Here is a 15,095-nt window from a genome sequence, read left to right on the forward strand (position 1 = left end):
TTTACCCCCTTCTGACAGAAACTTGAAGGGTGATGCTGATTTTATCCCGGTTTGGATGCGCTGTGCGGAAAAAAGGAAGGTGACTACAGCGGTGGAAGAGCAGCAGCAGCAACTGAGCAGGGGGAAGAAGTGACCTGAACTTTAACAGGATGGAGCCAATTCCCCGAGGAGTAAACATTCAGTAAAAGCTGAGCAGCCCATATCTGTGGAGTAAATGGGCAGTAGAGTGGAGCATGTTCTTCCCTAACAGGGCCAAGGTACACTGCCAGGGGATCTGAACTTGTAATTCCCTTTCGCTGTTGCTTGACTCATCAGCAAGTGCACTGGTAACTTTTTGCAGGAAAATAAGGCCATGACTCTGGGAAGGATAGCCATTATCAAGATTAGAAGTGTGACTATAACATTATATTAATATAAGAATGTAGAGAGCGCTTTAGCTCTCTAAACCAGGTTCAGTGATATTACCAAGAGGTACAAGTGAAATTGGACTGAAATAATGTCAGAAGCACTTAATATCACTTAAGTGTTGCAGCCAGAGGCTATTTACTATTAAGTCACACATTTATATTCATTACCAACTTGGTGTTATTGCATTTATTTAGTTTATCCTTCCTGATGTGTTACAAGTTTGTTCCACTGAAGCTAAAATAAACTTTTTATTGAGCAGCTTGATTGAATATTAAACCACTTTCTTAGGTGTCCACCAGGGAGCTGCCTTATTTTTTACTGTTGTTGTTGTTATGACACAAATTTTGAGTTATTGCCCGGTGTTAATTCTTCTAAAGAGTGTGAACATTAAGCTATCCACCTCTTGATAATTGCAATCCTCTCAGGGAGGCTGAGGGCAGCCATCTGTGAATGGATGAAGAAATAATGGCATGGTTCGAGCTGCTGGGGGGTTTGGTAACCAAACACATTTATCGAGTGAAGCACCACGTTTTGAAAAGCCACAAATGATTCAGAGACCTTTATTATGTATGCCTCTGTTTGGCATTTTGGTTACATGGTGAGGCAGGTAAACTGTTTTGCTTATTAATAGTAGTTCATCTGTTTCCATGGGTTGTATACAGTCAGTGAAACCAGCAGCATTTGCAGGGTGCAGGATCTCTCTGTTTTGGAGCAGGAAAATTTCCACCTGCTTATACGTGACATTCTGACAGTACCAATCCCACCTTATCTGTCCTCTTCTCCTTTGCCTCTTCCCCCACTCACCCTTTTTTCCCCCCACATACCTTCCCCTTCCATCATCTCTGCCTGCGCCAGTTTCAAAAACCTGCTGTGATAAGAGCACTGAATTAAAATGATTTCTTTTTAATTACTTTCCTTATTAAGTGCTATGCAGCACATGCATTATATATGTATGTTTCACTTCACTCTGTACGAGGATTAAACCGTTGTGGGTGAACCTTGCCTCAGGGCAAAATACACAAATGCAATTAAATTAATTTCAATCAAGAAAAAAAAGGCACAGTTTCTCACAGTAGACAGTTTTGGAGAAAGGAAAACAATCCTGTCCTCTATATGTGAGAATGTGAAGTTCATTATTCTACAAATAATAAGTAGAAAAACAGTCTTCGCTTTAATTAGGGTGAAGCTTGTTTGGTACCTGTACTTACAAGAGTCCTAAAAGGGATATAGAGGCCAGCTGAGAATAGTTATATACTGTGATAGCTCTACAGTTACTGCAGAAGCATATGGAAACATTTGGCCATCTTGTTTCATATTTCCTTCTATGACAAATTAGCATGCAGGTTGTTTTCTCTGTTTCTTCTGAGGAAGGAGCCAACTGACATACTTAACAAGAAGGCTTTAAGTTTTTTACTTCACATTGACCTTATGCTGTGTGCTGAAATTCTGTTGCTACATTACATGTCTTTTATATCCACTATGCACATGTCCTTTGTCCAATCAAAAAAACCTGCTGGGTTCTTCCTCTGCCGTTGGGTTGATTAAGCTGGTTCATAATTATGGGTTAACATAAGATGCTAAATTTGGTTATGGTAAATCTAATGCAGATTAAATTAGAATATATTATTTACAATAATTTGGACATCAAGTATCTGGAAAAAAAAAGTTACATTAACTGCTAGGTTTGGCCATTAAACATACATTTCCTAATAAAATTTAAACTTTTCAATAACATTAGCTGCTAAGCTTGGCTATTAAACATGCATTTCCTATTAAAATGAAACCTTTTCAATTACTTTAGTTGAATCTGATGTCAAGAGAATACAAAACGGTTAAAGTAACATTAGCTGCTACTTGTGGCAATCACAAATGTATTATTGATTTTAAATTAAAGAGTCAGTTACGTTACCTTCCAGGATTGACTGCTAAGAAGTAAGAAATATGGTAAAAAGACACAAATGACAACATAATGGTTCTAAAGTGATTGCAACATGATCAAATGTCAGTAGCCTTATCTGCTCAATAGGCCATTAATGATAATATCTAGTAAAAGATGATATTTTCGATAACAGTAGCTGCTAACTTTGGCCACCACAAATTTAGATAAAATAAATGTCATTATCATTAGTTGGTCATTTGGTCATCAAGTTGAACAAGATAAAATGAAAAACTCCATGTTACATTAGCTGCTAAGTTTGGCCATTAAACATAAATATCTTATGAAAATGACACATTTTCAATAACATCAGCTCAAACTTTAAAATTACCTTTCAATTACTTTAGCTTCTAAATTTGACCTCTCAAGGTATACAAAAAAGTTAAACGTGTATAAATTTAGGTGCTAACACAAAGTGAATGTGAAGGTAAAGCTACAGTCAGTTCCATTAGGTATTAAATGGCCACCATACCTTTCACACCTGAACAGAGAACCTTCTTCTTCTTCTTCATTTTTATGGCAACTTGCAACCATATGGAGTATTATCGCCTCTTCCCACTGAATTGTACAGTCCTCATATTCTTGTTATTAATCCAGTGTCTTTTGGGTAAATAAAATATGTTTTCAAATACCATTCCTAGGATTATTTGCATAAACTGCCCAAAGAGCCATACATTTAATCCTTTCTTGTTCCAACTGAGTCTTTAATAAGTTCCTCTCATTCCAATATTTTGGGAAGGCAAAAAACACATTCCATCATTTTTTTTTGATTGCAGTTGTCACAGTTTCAAGATGTATGTTTTCCAATGAGAAGTAATGGTGACTTCAGTTTGGTATGACCTAATCTTATTCTTTCCATCAAGCTCTGTGAAATCTCTTGGCTGAGAAAGAATAACTGCTTATATAGTCCCTGTTTCTACTGAGCAATTAGCCTGGGCAGAACTAAACTTTATTCAGGGTATCTGAGTTTATCTCATTTAAAAATATTAATTGAGAAAAGGTAACTTTAAGTAGACATCAACAGAACTAACAAGATGTAAAGTTTAATTTTCAAAACAAAACAGTATAATCGCTCCAAATCAGACAAATACTGATTTACACAAAATATTAAATTTATGAAAACCCCCGCAGTCATGGTATAATCCATGACATCATGGATGACATCAGCAAGAGCATAAAAAAGGGAAATGTTTACGTGCCACTCTTTTTTCTCTAACTGCTGGAGTCAGTGGTGAGTATTCAAAATCAAGGTGCTCAGATTAGCCCGATATACTAGAACTGTTTCTATTAACCAAATAATGGTGATGGTAACTGTAACAAAGTACAATCCTGACCACAAAAGTAAGGAAAGTAAGTGGTTTCAAAGGAAGTGCTAAAGTGCTAAATAAAGGATGAAATTTGTGTCCTCACTGTTGCTGTATATACTAACACACACATGTAAGTGCAAGTGACATTATCTGCTAATTTATGAACATTGCAATTGTAAAATAGCTTTAGTGGAAACATGTCAGACACAGTAGCAACTAACTTATGGAATGCAAGGCTAGCATGAAGCTGAGTAATGTAGTGTCACTAACATTAATTATGCATTGTCATGCTTATATTAGCTGATAAAGTTATAAAGTTTGGTCATTGTAATGCTAGTATGATGCAGTGTCACTAACTTTAATCATGCAAATTTGGACATTGTAAAGCCTATCATTAGCTGCTATTTTTGGAAATGTCAAGGGTCGCATTATAAGCTTTGGACATTAAGATAGCACAACCTGCTTACTTTTGGACCTTACAAATACAAAGATAACTTTAGCTCCTCCTAACCTCTTTATCTTTAGCTACTACAATTTGCACAAAGAGTATCATTAAACTACATTACAGAGTGCCAGTATCCTTAGCTGCAAACTTTGGTCTTCATAAATTTAATCTTAAGATAAAATGGAGACGTGTCAGTAACATAGCTACTAACTTATGAAGCTAGCATGAAGCTAAACCATGCACTATAAGATTAGCATTAGCTGCTAAACTTGTAATGTTTGGACAAATTATAAGGCCAGCATAACTTTTGGACTTTTGAAGGCTAGCTAATACATTTCTCCACTTTTTTATCTTGTGATTTGATTTCAATGGGTTTTGAAAATGTATGTCACAATAAAAATAAAAAAAATTCAGTGATCTAAAGACAGGAAGAGAAATTACATTGATTTATGTTGTTTATGTAATCACAATTGAATATGTATATATAAAAACTAAATATGTGTGTTGTATTTTACCCTATTTCGAGCATTTCAAAAACCATCCCCAGAACAAAAGTTTACAAAAATATATGGACACTGTGCCTGCACACTTGTTTTTTTTTTTTTTTTTGGCCACTTAGTGTATTTCACTTTTTTAGAGGTTTTGTTTACTTTTAGTTGATTTTTTTTGTGTGTGTGTTGTTTCATCTCCTCTTTCGTAGTTTCACATCAGACATACCGAGGACAAAAGTTTCGGAGAGGAAATCCCAGATGAGACGCCGCTTATTGGTCAGTTTATAACTTTACAATAGCATATCCACCACCTTAGCTAATCGAGATAACTTAAGTTAATTAATTATTCACTTAAATTTATGTACAAATTAAAATCCTTTTCTTTTGAAATTTGCTAAATCACTGAAAAGTTGCTTACAAACTGTAATTGTTCACTGTGGAGATGTTGATGTTTTTGTGTAATTTCTGAATGTCAGCTGATCAGTAATCACATAGTGATTAGAAATCGAATGCTATTTTAGACAGCTGAGAAAGCTGTCGTTGAAACATAAATAATCATCTTAATTCTACTTTAAATAAGCCTCTTATTTTTACTGCCTCATTATTCACTAACATATCGTACAAGTAAGTGAATTAAAATACTAAAACTCAAATGATTCATTCTTGATAACTGATGTAAATATATAATTATCTACAAATATAAAAATGTACATTGTTTTTTGGTATTTTATATTAATTACTTGGCAGGATATGACAAGCACGCAGCAAGAGAAAGATGACAAAACAGAAGGGAAAATGTAAACATTATATATCCATGGATGAAATATAATACTTATTATGACAGGAACCTTAATGAATACGTTTTTGAAGTTATCTTTTGTTAATTTATTTTTAATCAAACAACAATGTTCCAGCTTTTGATTGAATTAAATATAATCACTTTTTTTAAAGTTTAAGACACTTTTAGCTAACTATTAAGTATTTATAAAGGATCTTCTGTGATTCTCTTTACCTTAAATTGTCTCCCCGTTTCCTTCACTTCCATTCTATCTTTGTGTTGCAGTTCCTCCCACAAAACAAGAGATGCAACATCCTTTTCTGACTCATCATCTGGAGCAACATCAGTTTCTGGTGACGACGGCACAGCTGGATCAACGCTGGATCAGCTGTCAGTCTGCAGGTGTTCAGAGCTTTTTATGCATTGCAGTTTGTATTTGCATAGATAAAATGACACACTGTCCAAATAATAACTACAGCCAGTGCAGCGCTGTAGTGACATCCTCCAACATGACAAAAGTGACAGTGAAATATCTTAATATTTGACAGCCGCTACATTCATTAAAAACCTGTATTTATATTGTGAACAGATACATCAAACCCATATTTTGTAAAGTTGACACTGACAGCTAATAAGACAACAAAGCTTTATTTATTTTTTTATTAATTTGCATTTGCATTTATTGATGTGTTTGTAAATTCGTTTAGTAGTCTATGTTTTAGTGAGTGGAAAATATGTAAATATCATAACTCAAAATATTCTTTCTACGTGACAATCTGATAGAAGCTGAAGTTTAATCAAAAAGCTGAAAGACAACAGACTCTTCCTCCCTCTGACTGTAAGATTATCCATGATGCAAAGCTGCTGCGGCCAATCACTAACAGATAATGCAAATAAAGGTGTGTGATAGATAGATAGATAGATAGATAGATAGATAGATAGATAGATAGATAGATAGATAGATAGATAGATTTTCTATGAAATGTATCACAAGATAAATGAAACAACGTAAACGCCTCAGCTTCATGCAGAATGCAGGGGAGAAACAGTTTACCACCACTGCTGACATGAGCCTAATAACCATACAGTGCATTCAGAAAGTATTCAGACCCCTCCACTTTTGTATTTTAGAATTTTTTTGCAAATTTATTCAAAAGTAAAAGCTGAAACTGTCATTGAGTGTAGATTGATCAGAGAAAGAATGAATTTAAACAATTATAGCGTAAGGCTGCAAGAAAACAAAATTTGAAAAGTGGCTGAGTACTTTCTGATTGCACTGTACATCTAACTGATCTGTCAAATGGACATTAGAATTAAAATTCTTTCCTAGCAGGTGCTTCCTGCAAGCCCATATGATTTCTTCAAACACTGTTTTTCTAGTTACATTTGTTTTCCTTGTTTTCAGAATTTATTAGATATCACACGATTTACAGAGGCTTTATCCCGAGGCATCGCTGACAGAATCCTTACGTATACCCACCAAGAGGGAAACTGCACTTAGTGCTGGATGACATGACACCAGGTAAGCTATTTCTTATACTTTTATCTTGTAATCTTTAAAAAAACAAAAAAAACTATTGAATGGCAGTTTAAATATTTTTGAAATTACATTGTATTTCAGACTTATCTAACACAGGATCAGTTGGTAAATATATCTTTGCTGTTTGCCATATACTGAGAAACTTGTATCTGATGCTGGGCTGTAGTTGACCAACCTGGAGCAGAAATATCAACTGTCATCTATAGCATACTATTTAAATGTTAATGCAACACAATGTATTATGCTCAAATTATTTAGTTATCAAAGATGAGTGACCTCTGAAGGTTCTGCCAGCTCTGTTTCCCCCATTAGTCTACAAGATAGAAGTCCTCAGACCATTGAGGAGTCCCACAGGTCATTTATTGACATGCAGCCTGTAACCTTTGCTTAAGTTTTTCTACTTCAGTAAGGGTGGGCATGTGTACTGTTTGATATGCTTGATGAAGATAATTTTGAAAGCAAAAAAATTGAAGCAAAGAATAAAATCTAGAGGAGAAACAAGACAATTGAAATCATTTGTACTGTTTTGATTATGTAATATGATCAGGCTTTTTTCATTCTCAGTCCAGTGTTCTTGTTCTTGGTTTACATTTACTGTTTAATTTTCTTATGTTTGATATTTATTTATGATGATACTTCCACAAAATAAGATAAATTACTTAATGTCAGTTATATTGCAACACTAAGTGACTGATATGTAATTATCCAGTGGAGACCAACATGGTCTAAAATTTATAAAATGCAGATATCAGTCAACTGTTCGCACACATTTTGTACCTTGGGATGAGATGACAATGCAACCCATCATCGTTACTTCAGGCCACGCCATCGAAACAGACTGTGCAGGTGCCTGTAGATGTTTGTTTCATGATGTTTTACATCAGTTACACCAAGCAGTGCGTCCCCACCTGAAATTTCCTCCAGCATGTACATTGTATATTTATATTCGTACATAGTAACTTGTTTTGGCAGAAAAATGTCATTAAATGCACATTTAATCATATTTATATTATTATTATTACTGTTTCTATTAGATATAAAAATATCAAGGCTATGAGATAGGAAATAACCCAGTGTATGAATAATATGTAACCCAGCAAAAGAGTTCATTTCACTCACCAGGTTGCATCAAAGAAACAACCCTAGCATTCTGGGTTTAATGGTAAAACCCAGCACTTGGGTCAAACCCACCCAGCGTGTGTTCTGTTCTATAGTTACCCAGTGGCGGAGTTGAGGTTGGGTTATTTTTTAACCCAGCAGTTTTTCCAGTGTAAAAGTGCCCTAAAAAGGATGTATAAGCCAGCTGAGAATAGCCATATACTGTGGTTGCTCTACAGTTACTGCAGAAGCATATGGAAACATTTGGCCATCTTGTTTCATATTTCATTTTATGACAAATTAGCATGCAGGTCGTTTCCTCTGTTTCCTCTGAGGAATGAACCAACTGAGATACTTAACAAGAATCACCTGTATGGCTTACAGTGTTGACTGCACATCGAGATTATGCTGTGTGCTGAATTTCTGTCGCTAAATTACATGTCCTTTATATCCTGAAAGCATAGATCAATACTTTGTCTTTGGCTGTCAAGAGACTGGCAGACAAATAGATAAGAAAGTAAATGGAACAGAGACCAATTACAGCTGGCAGATCTTATGTCTGTTGAGAGGTCAGTAAGCTCACCTACACACACCTGCCACTCCAGGCCCATGCTACCTCACCAGACCTGGAGCTGCACATCAAAGGCGCACTACTTGAACTTGAAACTTGAATTGCTCATCCTCGATGTGAGAGACATTTGTGTCTTTCAAAACCTGAAGGGAAGAGAGTCAATCCACACATGGGAACCTTGATGACCCACAAGGCATAACATGAATTTACCCTCCCCTGTCTGTCTTGTTCTGTTTAGAGAGCTAAGACACAAAGAGAACCTGATGTGTATGGATTTTCTTTTAATGGTAATAAGACTGTCAGGGGGGCTGTACAGCTTGTGTGAGGATTTGGAGCCACAGACAGCGGTAATTGAAACTGACAGCGGGTTGAGCACAATGACTCTGTGGATAACAACAATCATAACCCCCATAATCATCACAGCAGCACTGCATGCACACAAAGTTCTTAGGTAAACAAAATTACCCGGCTGCCACCAACCATCTTATTTCCCCATCGTCATTGATTGTCTGAGCTTTCCTGGCACGGGGGCCCTTGAGCCGTGGTGTCATCTGGAGGCACCCAAAAGCTCCGTGCCAAGGGTGTCGCAGTGTTTTCTATGGTGGTAAGTGTAGGGTTTGTTCAGTAACAAAAGTTGCAAAATAAATTTGAGTAAACAGAACGACAATTTACTTTCATTGCAAGCCAGTGAGACATGAAAGATAAACATAGCTCCTGTCTAAAGGCAGCATCACATGTCAAAATAGGTGACATAAATTGCTATTCATTACAGATATTTAAAAATAAGTGCAGTAGTTATATTTGCTATTTGTATGAATAGTGCACAGGATTAAAAGAATTCTGGGTAATACTGGCTTTGAATTTTTGTTATCAATTTATTATATTGCTTTATCATTTTTACTTTTATGTTGATTTTTTTCCACCCAAAACAAATTCATGACCTTGGAATTACAAGGTTCTGTAATCAGAGGGGATGTGAGATATTTTGAAAATTAATTTTTCACTTGAAATTGTAAAAAATTAAATGGTCTTATCCACTAAAGCTTCACAAAAAGCAATGGTTTTCTTGGAAAAAAGTAGACACTTTTTGTTATTGTTTTCTTCTATACAAAATGAATGTCTTAATTACTGAAAGAGTTACGATACAAGATATATGGACACAAACAAAAATTTTGCAACATGTGATTAATTTTTGTCAGATCAAAAACATTCTTCCTCTCCCTGGTTGCTGTTCTTCTCTTCAGCACTTCTCTAGTCTCTTTTCTGCTCCCACATGTACTCCTACCTTTGTTTTTGTTTTTTTGTGTGTGTGTGTTTTGTGTTGTGTGTCTGCAGTACACAGGTTGCAAGCTAATCAGACACAAATCAATTAAGCAGTATGGTAGAGTTAGCATCAGATCACAAAAATGTCCAGGACCAGGTCCAACTGCCGTCCAGGTCTGTGAGACATGTGGAGGAAAAGTAGGGCCCCCGTGTCATGCTGCACTGCTCAAGACTTAATGTAATTTTTATGTCCGGTAATAAACTACAGTCATAATATTCTCTTTTGTTGTGTGTTAGGTGTGAAAGAAATACCACGCTATGATGTATGTATTCATAAGTCAAAATGAACCTACTGAAAAAGTAACAGTTCTACAATCACGAATTGCGTGTTTAATATGCAGCAACATGTGGTTGCATTACAGTTAGTAATTATAATTTTTTTATGTCTTGGTTCAATCAAAAGAATTGCAGTACCATTTTTAAAGAGGAGACTTTTTACACCAAATGAATTCATGTGAGAGATGTGCTGTGTAACAGAGTCAGTCATGCCTGCCTGACATTATGTCAAATGTACACACAGTGCCTTTAAGAAGAAAACAATCTCTTTTTCCATATTTCACTTTCAATTAATTTCTCGTTTTCATGAAGTCAAAACCTAATTGCATGTGAGTCAGAGCAAACATCTGTCCCCATCATTTTCAATAAGTGCAAGCTGTCAGGCATGTAATCACAAAATCGTGTGCTGTCAGTCATATTCCATTACAGTCAATGCAGCTCAATTTTTTTTGTCAAGATGTGGGTTTTTGAATGTCATTTCCTTGCGTGAGCAGACAGAAAAACTTCCTGACTTCTGTCTCTGGTATCAGCTGTCGATGCCCTTGTGGCTGAAACATTTTTTACTACTTAAGGTCATCACAGTCTTTTAATTCAGTCAAATTAAAGGCCTATGGTTGTTGGTTTTGTAAAGATGTAAAAAACCCAGTAGAAACGTTGTGAATTATTTGTGATTATTTCTCAGAATAGCTTCCATGTTCAGCAGGAAACAAAGTTAGCAGCCTCACAGCTTGGTGCTGATAGATGAAAGAGGTGGTGAAGTGTTATTATGGCTGGAGTGTACTCAAAGGAATGCAATGGATGGCCACTCTGGGGTCAACTCTGCGCACTTCACCCCCAGGGGAGAAATCTCCAGCTGAAGCATCACCTTCTTTGATATTGGCATGGTAGTAGAGCTTCTGCCTTTTGCTTTGCACACACTCGCACGCAAACAGGGACGACTGTTTGCACAGACACATGTAAACACCAGACAGCCTTGCACAGGCAGTCATACAATTACTGTGTGCATGTGTGTATGCATGATACAAGCCTTTACACTGAAATTTAATGAAGTCTTAAAATTAGACTGATGTTTTACACAATTGTATCACACATATACATACTAATGCATACAAATTCCTATAAAACAAACATTAATATTCAACACATCAGTGTAACGTGAATTTAATCCACATAATTACTGCGGTGCATTATGGAGATGAAATAAAATTCTGAAGAAATGTGACAGTTTTCAAATTACCACAGTTGGTGAAGTTGACTACAGGGCAAAAAGCCAGTAAATAATTCCAGGTTATTCTAGTTTCTTACCACTGTGCTTTGGTGACAGTCTTCCAGCCCCAAAACAGGCCACCCTCCAGTTCTGTCTGGCTGTCATTAGCTGGAGCAGGGGTGTAGACAAATGGTGAGAAATGAAATGGATATGCTTTAAAGTCTCTGTAATGGGTTCATGCAATGCCATGAACACAGCTAATTAAGGTCAGGGGAGTTCTCATCGCAGGCAGTCCTACAGTTGTGTATGTTTCTATCAAGGGCATTTATTATGCAGCACTGATGAGGGCTAGGCTGCCATGCTTCACCAGAGTGAGGAAAACAGTGTCACCCCCTGGATGTCCAAAATAGTTATCATCTACCCACAGTGTTACCAAATTTTTCCAAATGTTGTCTTGGCATTCCCAGAGTGGCTAAGCATCAATTATGTGTAACGACATCTTTTTATTGTGAAATTCATATTCCGCATTTAGGTTTAGGTAAATCAAAACCTGGAAAAGGCTACAGCTTCTTGTCCCCAGAAAACCTGCAAGCTCATCTGTAATGTATGTTTGTACAGACAAAGATGCTGGCTGTAATTAGTTTAAAGAATGGCTCAATAGTCATTTAGGAAAATGCTCACTTAAAATGCTTAATAGTTTAGATGACAAACATTAAATGGATCATCTATAATTTCTGATTGCTTTAATAACGCATGGATGTGACTATAAGACCTAAGCAACTACTGCAGAGGTATTTACAAATCTGGACTCATCTCAACATTGCTGTAATTTAATAAATGTCCCAAAAGTTCACAGTGAAAACAAGAGAGGTTAATGTCATTGCTATAGATGCTGCAGTTATTTTCATGCCTTTTGAATTATTGAAGAAGAAAAAAAACTTGCTGACAGTACAATAAAAATATCGAACTGTTGAGGTTGTAAAAGTTGCAGTAAAGGTAGTGGTGTGTCCAAATAAAAAGTAGTGAGTTAAATCACTTGCGCATAATTTGCACTTAAACCTGTAGTCTGTTATTGTCTGTATTTTAAAGAAGACTGGGTACCAAGAATTTTTGGTGGGGTATTTTCTCGGGTTTTATTTTTATTTTTTTCAGTTAGGAAGTTTTGTTTACCATTTACATAATTAAATTAACCCATATCTGGGCTGGTTGGAGACATAACGTGCACAGCTGGAGTTTTTACATCTGTTCAAGCAGTAAGGTACAAGTTTATGGTTTCACTTTGAATTTCTGTGGCCCGTTTATGTCTGTACACAGTCAAATAAACAAGCAACAACAAAACACATTGACATAAGTTTTAAAGGAATAGTAGAGGGTGAGAGTTAGATGAGAAGATCGATACCGCTCTCATGTCTGTGGAATAAATATGCAGCTGGAGCCGGGGGCTTGTTGACTCAACACAGCACATAGACTGAAATAGTCAGGGGCAAATATTCCCACCAAAAACAGGATTTGTTGTTTTTATACTCTGGTTATTGTACAGATTAAACAAATGAGATGTGCTTACCTTTGGACAGAGAGTGCTATCAGTCATCTCATCTAATGCATGGCAATAAAGGGAATTTCCTTTTATTCTATTCGTTACGCTATTACTTTCATTGACACCAGAAAACATGGTAGCTGAAACATCTGTACAATGAAGCGAGGTTACTGATGATCACATAAGGACATCTTTTGGAATATTTGATGGACTGTTATGTTAGGGTACAACCATTTAAAAAAGATTTTTAAAAAACAATACATCATACCATCCCTCTAGATTTGATCAAAAACTTCACTTCTATTATTACTCTTATCAGTTTTACACTGATTATCATAGGCAGAATTTCTTGCTATCTTGTAGCTTTCAGTCTCCTGGTGATAAGTATCAGAGTGACTTATTTTCATGTTCACAATCAAGGATCGCATTACTGTCTAATCTCACGCTCTAAGAGGCAAAGCTAGATGAAGATTTGGGAGATTTTCACTTCCAGACTGTTTTCAAATCAACCATTAAGATCTTCGTAGTCAGTAATCCTTTGAATGTCATTCACTTCTGATTTTTAACGCTATTCTGAGCTCAGAGGGAGCGCAGCAGAAAGTGCTAGGCTCTGTATGTGCATTAGTTCATTATCAGTCAGTCATGTGCAGTTCTTAGAGGAGTTATAATAAGGGGAATGCAGTATGCACTCATACATCAGGCAGTATGGTACTCTAGTTGGTGTACAGCAGATTCACATATCAGGAAGTAGCTTAGTGATTTTCTAACTGAACCAACAGAGTCAACTCATGAATTAAATATTTTGCTTAGCAATTCTCTTGGTTACAGCAACACTCTGCTGCCACAGCACTTTCGAACCTCTCATTTTTGTTAAAAAGGTGGAGTTCATAAAGTCAGCACAGATTCATTCCCTCCAAGCACCTCTGAAGCACATTTGTTCTTGAAAGGGATTTGAATTAATCGGACAGTCATCTACTATTGTTATTTTTGCATTATTTTTTATTTTTAAAAAAAGAAATCTTTCAGTAGCTCACGACAACTGTTGCCGTTTGATGTTTGTAAAATAGAGCTATTTCCTCAAACCTGGAAAAAAAGACGTAGACATGTGTACTCACTTTACTTTTTTTCTGTTGCATTGAGTGTTGCATATTATTCATTTATTTTCTTTTATTAGCTGCATTATTATCTTTATGATCATTATACTGTATCATGAGTAGGATGGGCTGAGGAGGTAAAGGATGTTTAAAAGTGAAAAATGTTTCATTTCTGCTGTATTGGATTATTTGATACAAATATATAATGTAAAGAGAAGTCTATCTAGTCTTTCTATCCAGTGAATTGAATAACCTTTCCTTTCTAAGCACAAATCTATGCCTTTGGTTAAACCTGCAGTCAATTAAAAAAAAGCTGTGAACACAACACTGACATTTTTAAACTTTTCATATTAAACTGATATGGCGAACTTGTTGGCAAACACTTATTTACTTTAGTCATTTTGGAGGAATGTTGTCATTATCATTAGAGTTGTGTTTCTGGCCACCTGGCTCTTGTAGCTCCATTTTTGGTCTCTACCATCACCTGAGATAAATATGTGGTTGTTTAGCATTGAAATGCTCCACTGTGTTCACCAGCTATTTGCTAACTGTGTCTATCTGCCGTTCGGTTCTGGGCAGGCAATGTATAGTGGGGTATTTCACTGAAAACAGCTGCTTGGTGTGGAAAATGACGATATGAGAGCGATGCAGTGAACCAAAACAATAAGGTTGCTTCCTGACAGTTAAATAATGAGCTGAAACTATGGCCATAAAGCCAAGAGGAGCCACAAGGTTGGTTTAGTGCGGGTTCATCACTGTGAGTAACCTCTTTTACATTGTCATTTATTCATATATATGATATTATATAAATATTGATTATAGTTGCTTTAAAGGACACAAGCAACACTCCATTGTATGGAGCAATAACTGTGTGAATAAATCAACCCCGGCTTCAAACATTTCTGTCCAAGCTCACCATTACTATTTTGAAATTTACATGAAAGCTTCGCCTAAAAATATTAATGTTAACATTAACAATAATGCTTTGCACAGAAATTGAGGACTCCCCCCTTTATTAAAATATGTAACCATGGTATCAGTGAAGCAATTAAGCGACTCCAGGGTTTGATCATTAGTAATATGG

General features: G+C 36.0%; 1 long non-coding RNA gene across 1 annotated transcript in view; it reads left to right on the plus strand.

Moving 5' to 3' along the window:
• The first annotated feature begins 4,795 nt into the window (after positions 1-4,795).
• Positions 4,796-15,095, plus strand: part of LOC130173871 (uncharacterized) — a 32,451-nt gene continuing 22,151 nt past the window's right edge. Inside the window, exons 1-3 of the long non-coding RNA XR_008828512.1 lie at positions 4,796-4,863; positions 5,651-5,767; positions 6,771-6,887. This is a non-coding gene — a long non-coding RNA (uncharacterized LOC130173871). The remainder of the gene's footprint in view (positions 4,864-5,650; positions 5,768-6,770; positions 6,888-15,095) is intronic.

The sequence above is a fragment of the Seriola aureovittata genome, chromosome 8 (genome assembly GCF_021018895.1).
Source record: "Seriola aureovittata isolate HTS-2021-v1 ecotype China chromosome 8, ASM2101889v1, whole genome shotgun sequence".
Classification (NCBI taxonomy): Eukaryota; Metazoa; Chordata; class Actinopteri; order Carangiformes; family Carangidae; genus Seriola; species Seriola aureovittata.